The sequence below is a fragment of the Delphinus delphis genome, chromosome 4 (assembly GCF_949987515.2).
Source record: "Delphinus delphis chromosome 4, mDelDel1.2, whole genome shotgun sequence".
NCBI lineage: Eukaryota > Metazoa > Chordata > Mammalia > Artiodactyla > Delphinidae > Delphinus > Delphinus delphis.
Window position 1 is genome coordinate 127,348,705 of NC_082686.1, and position 7,587 is coordinate 127,356,291.

The window sequence follows — 7,587 nt, forward strand, 5'->3', positions numbered from 1 at the left end:
CCGGAGCCTGTGCTCCGCAACGGGAGAGGCCACAACAGTGAGAGGCCCGCATACCGCAAAAAAAAAAAAAAATCTTTTGAAAGTAAAAACAACTCAATGTTTCGGGAATAGAGCTTTCAATATGGGACTGCGCAGGAACTACTGCTATTAATCTCATGAGTCAAAGAAAAACAAACAGTCAAGATTTTGTTATGCAAATTTTGTAAGTTGTCCTACTATGAATGGCTAAGATTGCTGTTTATGACTGTGTAAGTAGATCCCACGTGTCCCATTTCTGAGAATCTCTCCCTAGAACTCTGACCAGCTCTAAGGTAACCCTGTACCTATGTTTGTTTCTACAACCTGCCTTTGCTCCCTGCTCATTCCTGGAAGGGGAATGGGTGGATGCCTGACCAAAAGGGCTGAGCAGATCCTTCTCCTGAGACTTTGAAACAGAGGTATTTGTTATAGATTCATTTAGTTCTAGAAACTGAAGGACATTTATATGCAGGAGCAGGGGGGTCAATTACTTACCTTCATGTGCAAAATGAAGCAGAGAAAGTAGCCTGGAGACACATACACACACCCACATAGAGGGGCAGAGAATAACTGGGTTCTTGCTGCTTTTCCAGTTGCAGGTTCCAGTTCCTAAGGAGACCTGACCAGAGGTTTGTAAGATGCTCCTGATTCTTTCTGAGACTCTGTGATTTTTTGAGTGGGTTTTTGGTTTTGCCCTCCAGAATAGCCTAAGAGAGTTTGCTACAGACACACTCTTCCTATAGAACCAGTGTTGTAATTGGCGAGGAATGGAGAATCAGCAGTGCCGCCTCTGTGAGGAACTAGTTACAGGACCTCAGGGAAATTACTTTCCTACCTCAGATCTGTCACCTGTAAATAGAAGAGTTCATTTAGATTATTTTTAAAGAGCCCTTCCAGCTCTAATATTTATGCTAAAGGAAAACAAGGAAAATGGAGGTTGCCTGTTCTTTTTTTTTTTAATTAATGAATTAATTTATTTATTTTTGGCTGTGTTGGGTCTTCGTTTCTGTGCGTGGCCTTTCTCCAGGTGCAGCGAGCGGGGGCCACTCTTCATCGCGGTGCACGGGCCTCTCACTATCGCGGCCTCTCTTGTTGGGGAGCACAGGCTCCAGACGCGCAGGCTCAGTAGTTGTGGTGCACAGGCCCAGTTGCTCCGCGTCATGTGGGATCTTCCCAGACCAGGGCTCAAACCCGTGTCTCCTGCGTTGGCAGGCAGATTCTCAACCACTGCGCCACCAGGGAAGCCCACGTTGCCCATTCTTGATCTGGAATTTTAAATGGGAGCCTTGGGGCTGAGTCTGGATGGGGACAGCAGCATTCACCTGAAGGACCTTAAAGAGAGAACCAAACTAAGAGGAAGAGTCAAGACGGCTTAAACAATTACCCCTAAAAATAGGGAGAAAATCTGGTCATTCCAAACTTCTTTATTAAGCCTTTGTGCAAGGTTTTCAACATGAGGGTGAGGGTTAGAATCACCTGGGAACCAAAAATTCAAAATCAAAGCCAAAAAACAACTAATGTTCTGGTCACACTCTTGGCCAATTAAATCATGAATTCTACAGTCTGAAGAGGGAGGCAGGCAGGCATTCCTGGATGTTAAAGCTCTCCAGGTGATTACAATCAAGGCCAAGTTTGGGAACTACTGAGCCTTTGTATTTGCATTTGTTTAAAAAGGATGTGATTAACTTTAAAAGGTCACAGCTGAATATAAGCAAGATAAGCAGTGAGGGCATGCAGGTATAAGCAGAGCTCCTGTAAACTGAAAAAAGAAAACTTAAAATGTTTTTATGAGCCATAAAAGTTCCCTGTTCCAAAGACTTTTATAATATGGTCTATATGTTTAAAGATTTCTTAAGACTATCAAGGTAATATAGATAGCAAACTATCTGACTTTGAAAATCTTGGAGTTATCAAGATAATGTTAAATTTCCTTCACGTATTTTTAAAAAAGGTAAGTAAATGTAATATATATTTTTAAGAAGGCTTCTAACAAAATAGTTTGAATAAAAGGAGAAACCTTCAGGATCTAAGGTAAGACTTCTCGGTGCTAAAAATCAATAACGAGATAGCCTTCATCTCAGTGTGTTAACGAAGTAGGCATTGTTTGCACGGAACTGAGTTTGCAGGGAACTGAGTTTGTATGGAACTGAGACAATTTAGGGTATGTTAAGGGCTCACAAAAAAGGATTCAATCTTAGCGTTTGAATTTTCAGGTTTCATTGGAAAAGACAGTGGCCCAAGAGAGCTTTTTGTAGTCCATGGTTTACACTCTGCTTCATTCTCATCGCTCAGTTTGTTTCTTCATCTATTTTCACCACTTACTCTCTCATTCTATATCCTCTCTAGTTGGCAGATTCTACATACTGTCTTTCATATGCTTAAAACTTCTGTCTGTTGACCTGAAGGATCTTCAGTCCTTTCTTCATTTACCTACTTTATGTTGGGCATTGGGCATACAGCAGTGAATAGGTAGGAAATTTCCCTGCCCTCACAGAATCAGCATTTTAGTGGAAGAAAGAGACAATTAACAGGAAAACAAGTAAACAAGGTAATTACTGAGTAGGATACATATTATACTAAGAGGCACACTAACTGGTGGATATGAGGAGATAGTAATTTTCTTTAGATTGCTGATTCACAAGTTGCCTGCAGTTAAAATCACCTGTAGAGGTTTGGTTTATTTTGTTTTAATTCTGATGCCATGGTCCTATTCAGATTAATTACTAGGAGTGGGATGCGGTCAGCTGAAGTTTTTATAAGCTTCCTAGGTGATTCTGATACATGGTGAGGATTGAGAATTACTGTTTTAGAGGAAGATCTCTTGAAGAAGATATTTGAACTGAGACCTGAAGGAAAAAGAAGAGGAAGCCAGCTTGCTGGAGGGGGGAGGAGATTGCCCCAGAGAGAGCAGAGGGCAGTTGCAAAGGCCCTGAGGTGCTAGAGACTTTGGTGTGCCCGAGGAAGACACTGGAGGGCAGCATAGCTGGAGCACAGTAGATTAGAGAGAATGGAGATTTAAAAAGGCAGGTAGAGAGCAGTTCATGACAGAGTTGGAATTCTTTGTGTTTTATATGTTTGAAGTTTAAATGAAATGAGAAGTCACTGGAGAATTGTAACCAGGTAAGTGACATGATCTTAAGTATTTTTTAAAAGAACACACTCTCTGCTTCATGGAAGATGGATTTTAACAGGTCAGTGGTCACAGTGGAGAGACCAGATAAGGAAACTATGGCCTCAGCCCGATAGAGAAGATGGTGTCTTGGATAGCGTGGTGGCAGTGGGGTAAAAGGAATGCATGGACATGGAGAACATTTTTGAAGACAAACTGGTAGGACTTGCTATGTAGCTATTACCTAACTCCCTAAGAAAGAAAATCTGAGTAGTGAGTCAGTAACCTAGTTAATAGACCCACTCCATTCCCGTTGCAGAACACCATGCCACCTTACAGGCTACTAGTTTTCCTTGTGTCAATCAATGGATGATTGTCTTAGTATCTGGAGCTCAAACGAATCATGGCCCATGATGCAGCTCATGTGGGACAAAGCAAGTTAACGCATACAGAAGGAAGAGCTTTATCTGGAGAGGGGTTACAGGTATAACAGTTACTCAGACTTTCTTAGATTCCCCTTTAATGATCATTTTTAAAATAAGATTTATCTTTAGTGAATGACATAATGATCAAATATATAAATTATGAAAGCTGCAAACTTCTCACACAAAGGTGTGTGTAAATGTGTTTTAATTAAACTCGGGTAAGACATGGATATTTTCAAGGCCAAGTTTTGTTTTGTTTTGTTTTTTAATTGGGTTTCCATTCTGCTGGCCTCAGGCTGTCCAGCTAAACTGATTTTGTCTTTAAAAAAAACACATAGTAGTTTGGTTATAAAGAAGGAAGAAAATGTTGTGATTTTTGTTAGACTGTCATAAATCAAGTTTGAGAAAAACAACTAAGGATATGAAATTTCTAATGTAGCTTGTCATATGCAAAAATTAACATAGTTCAAAAAAATCTTGTAAATGAGAATATCTCTCTAAAAGTGTTATAAACAGTCTTCATACTTCTAGTGAAAGTACACCTGGAAAAAGTACTTTAATGTTTTCAGTGAAAATTCACCAAATGTTTAAGTTCCCCAAACTTTAAGTATTAAGTCTTTGGGCATTTATTATTTATACATTTTGAATGTAAAGGTCTGTTACTTTTGCCTGTGACCAAATGGGCAAAACATACATTTTGAGCCTGCACGGATCCAATATCTTGATTTATTAACCTATAAAGTAAGAATGTCTTGATTTTGTTTCTATAAAAAGAGAAAGAGAAAACATGAGAGCCAGAACAAAAACAGTATTTTTTAATGTTGCCTTTTCCTCATGGATTTCTCCATTCTCTGTAATGGACACCTTCCATGAGTCCTTAAAAAGGATTTTTGTTAGCCAGAGAAACTTTCCATGAGCTTTCTTGCTTGCCAAAATTATTAAGACCTCCTGACATGATGTGTGCTAGTCCAATAATAACAAACTCTACCTCTAAAATTTTAGCTGCATGTAGAAAACAGCTTAAATTACATGTACCTTTTGCCACTTGTATTTTAACCTGAATTCTGCATTCCTTCTTTTTTTAAGAATTAAGATTTATTACTTGAATAACTATATTAGGTACTAGATTGGAGAAGGAATATTAAGTAGTTAACAAAAAACTATGTAGGAATTCCCTTCTAGGCTGAGCCACTGACTAACCTTCAGCTTGAAGATAATTCTTCTAGTGAATAGGAACATTGGTTGGATGTGAGAAGTTATGGAAGCTCAGATGTTTTGAATAAATGTTGACACAGCAGGGAAATCAACAGCATTGATCATAGGACTGTTTCCTTCCTTATCCTCCACTCCTTTAGACTTCTTTCCCTATCTCCAAATGAATGTCTTGTGGCTCTTTTGTTCCTAGCTCCATCTTCCATTTTCTTATCGTTTGCTCCTGTACCTAGTATGTAATTCTTATCAAGTTCTCAAAGCATTTTCTTTCTCTTTCAGAAACTTGCTGAAATCTCAGCACCCTAAGAGAAACCCTGGAAATGAATTGATAAACATTTTCTTTCTCATTTAATTCCTCTGGTGTAACCCACACACAGTGTAAGATGATTTCATAGCACAATCCTAGGCTGTTCTATTCACAAAAAATGTGTTATCTAGAAAAATGGTACAGATGGACCTATTTGCAGGGCAGGAATAAAGACGCAGACGTAGAGAACCGACATGTGGACATGGCGGGTATGAATTGGGAGATTGGGACTGACATATACACACTACCATGTGTAAAATTGATAGCTAGTGGGAACCTGCTGTATAAGCGCAGGGAGCTCAGCTCGGTGCTCTGTGATGACCTAGAGGGGTGGGATGGGGGGTGGGGGGGTGGGATGGAGGTCCAAGAGGGAGGAGATATATGTATACATATAGCTGATTGACTTCGTTATGCAGCAGAAACTAACACAACATTGTAAAGCAACTATGCCCCAATAATAAAGATGTCTGATTGTGTGATACCCACATACCACAGAAACAGTGATTTCAGCATCTTGGGAAATGCTTTTTCAGGTGGTGGTTAACCTTCAAGTTTTTCTCTTCCAAAATGACCCAGAGGGAAAGAGTATAAAAAGTAGAAAAGAAAGATCCCCCATCCCCAAAATAAGCCATTCCCAAATAACAGTTATCTGCACCCAACACTTTGCTGAGAATTCAACTGAAGGAGATACAGATGCAAACAGAAAAACAAAAGTTAGAGATACGGGTATATAAACTCTAAGGAAAAGACCTAAAATTCTCTGCAATTAGTGTTAAAGACCTGATATAAAGAAACAGAAATTCTGGAATAGATGCTTGTGGATTACAAAACCAGTGCAGAATATAACAGGATTAGGAAGTCACACCCAACCAACAAAAGGGAAGGAAAATTTGAATTGAACCGGGGAAGATAAGTTTCCTTCTATATTAGTTTCCTGTTGCTGGTATGAAAAATTATCACAAATCCTGTGGCTTAATACAGTACACATTTATCTTACAGTTCTGGAGGTCAGAAGTTGGAAATGGGTCTTACTTGGCTAAAATCAGGTGTTGGAAGGAATTCAGGGCTTCATTCCTTTGGGAGACTCTAGGGGAAAATCTGTTTCTTAACTTTTCCAGCTTTTAGAGGTTTTTAGTGACTCTCCTCCTTCATTTTATTCCATAGTTTCAGCATAGTGACTGCAGTGTCTGCTGAGAGGTGGCTATGTCAGTGCCTGTCATGGAATTATTGGAGAACAAGAAGAGTGAATAGAGGTGGTTGTAGAGCTTGTCAAAGGAGTTTAAGTACATGCAAATCATCCTCTGGGTTCTCACAGAAATGCATGCAAGTTACTCAGCAGAACATGGATATTATTGTGGAAAATGCAGGAAAGAGCCAGTGTAATCTGAGTTGATACTATTGCAATCTTTGGGTCTTGGTGAAACTTGGGGTTACATGTATATATATAGTCCATTCCTGAGTTTTGAGTTCAGACATTCTCAGTTAATCTTTTTTTATTCTCTAAATTCTATTATCCAATTATATATTGCTAGAGATAATTACTTGTACCAGCTATATCTCAATTGAATTTGCTAGTACATTTTGGTATTTAAGTTGAGCAGTCTCAGGAGACAGCACCCCTTACAGAAAGGGTCTAGCAATTACTCGTGTTTGAGTGAATTACGCATGACATGAGTGGCTCAAAAGTGTTATAAAATAAGAGCCACAATTGTTCCAGTTTGCCGACATAAAGAAAATATATTCCATACTTGATTTACTGTTTCTTCTGTAATTTCAGATTATATGCATATGTATTCAATTTAGGATGTTGTTTCTCTCCATAAAACTGTTTAATTTGCAGTTAAAAGCAGATTTACTGTGGTATAATTATTACATAAAGAACTGCATATATTTAATGTGTACAATTTGAGTTTGAACATATGCAAACACCTGTGATAACATCATGACAATCAAAGTAACAGGCATATCCAATACCTCCCAAAGCTTCCTTGTGTCCCCTGCTCTTTGTGTGTGTGTGTACGTGTGTGTGTGTGTGTGTGTGTGTGTAAAGATGGTCAGCATCATTAATTATCAGGGAAATGCAAATTAAAAATGACATATCGGGGCTTCCCTGGTGGCGCAGTGGTTGAGAGTCCGCCTGCCGATGCAGGGGACACGGGTTCGTGCCCCGGTCTGGGAGGATCCCACGTGCCGCAGAGCGTCTGGGCCCGTGAGCCATGGCCGCTCAGCCTGCGCGTCCAGAGCCTGTGCTCCGCAACGGGAGGGGCCACAGCGGTGGGAGGCCCAAGTACCACAAAAAAAAAAAAAAAAAAAAAAAAATGACATATCAACTCACACTGGTTAGGATGGCTATTATCAAAAAAACCCCAACAGATAACAAGTGTTGGCAAGGCTGTGGAGAAATTGAAACTCTTATACACTGTTGATGGGAATGTAAAATAATGCAGCAACTATGGAAAAAATATGGAGGTTCCTTAAAAAATTAAGAATAGAACTACCATATGATTCAGCAATCC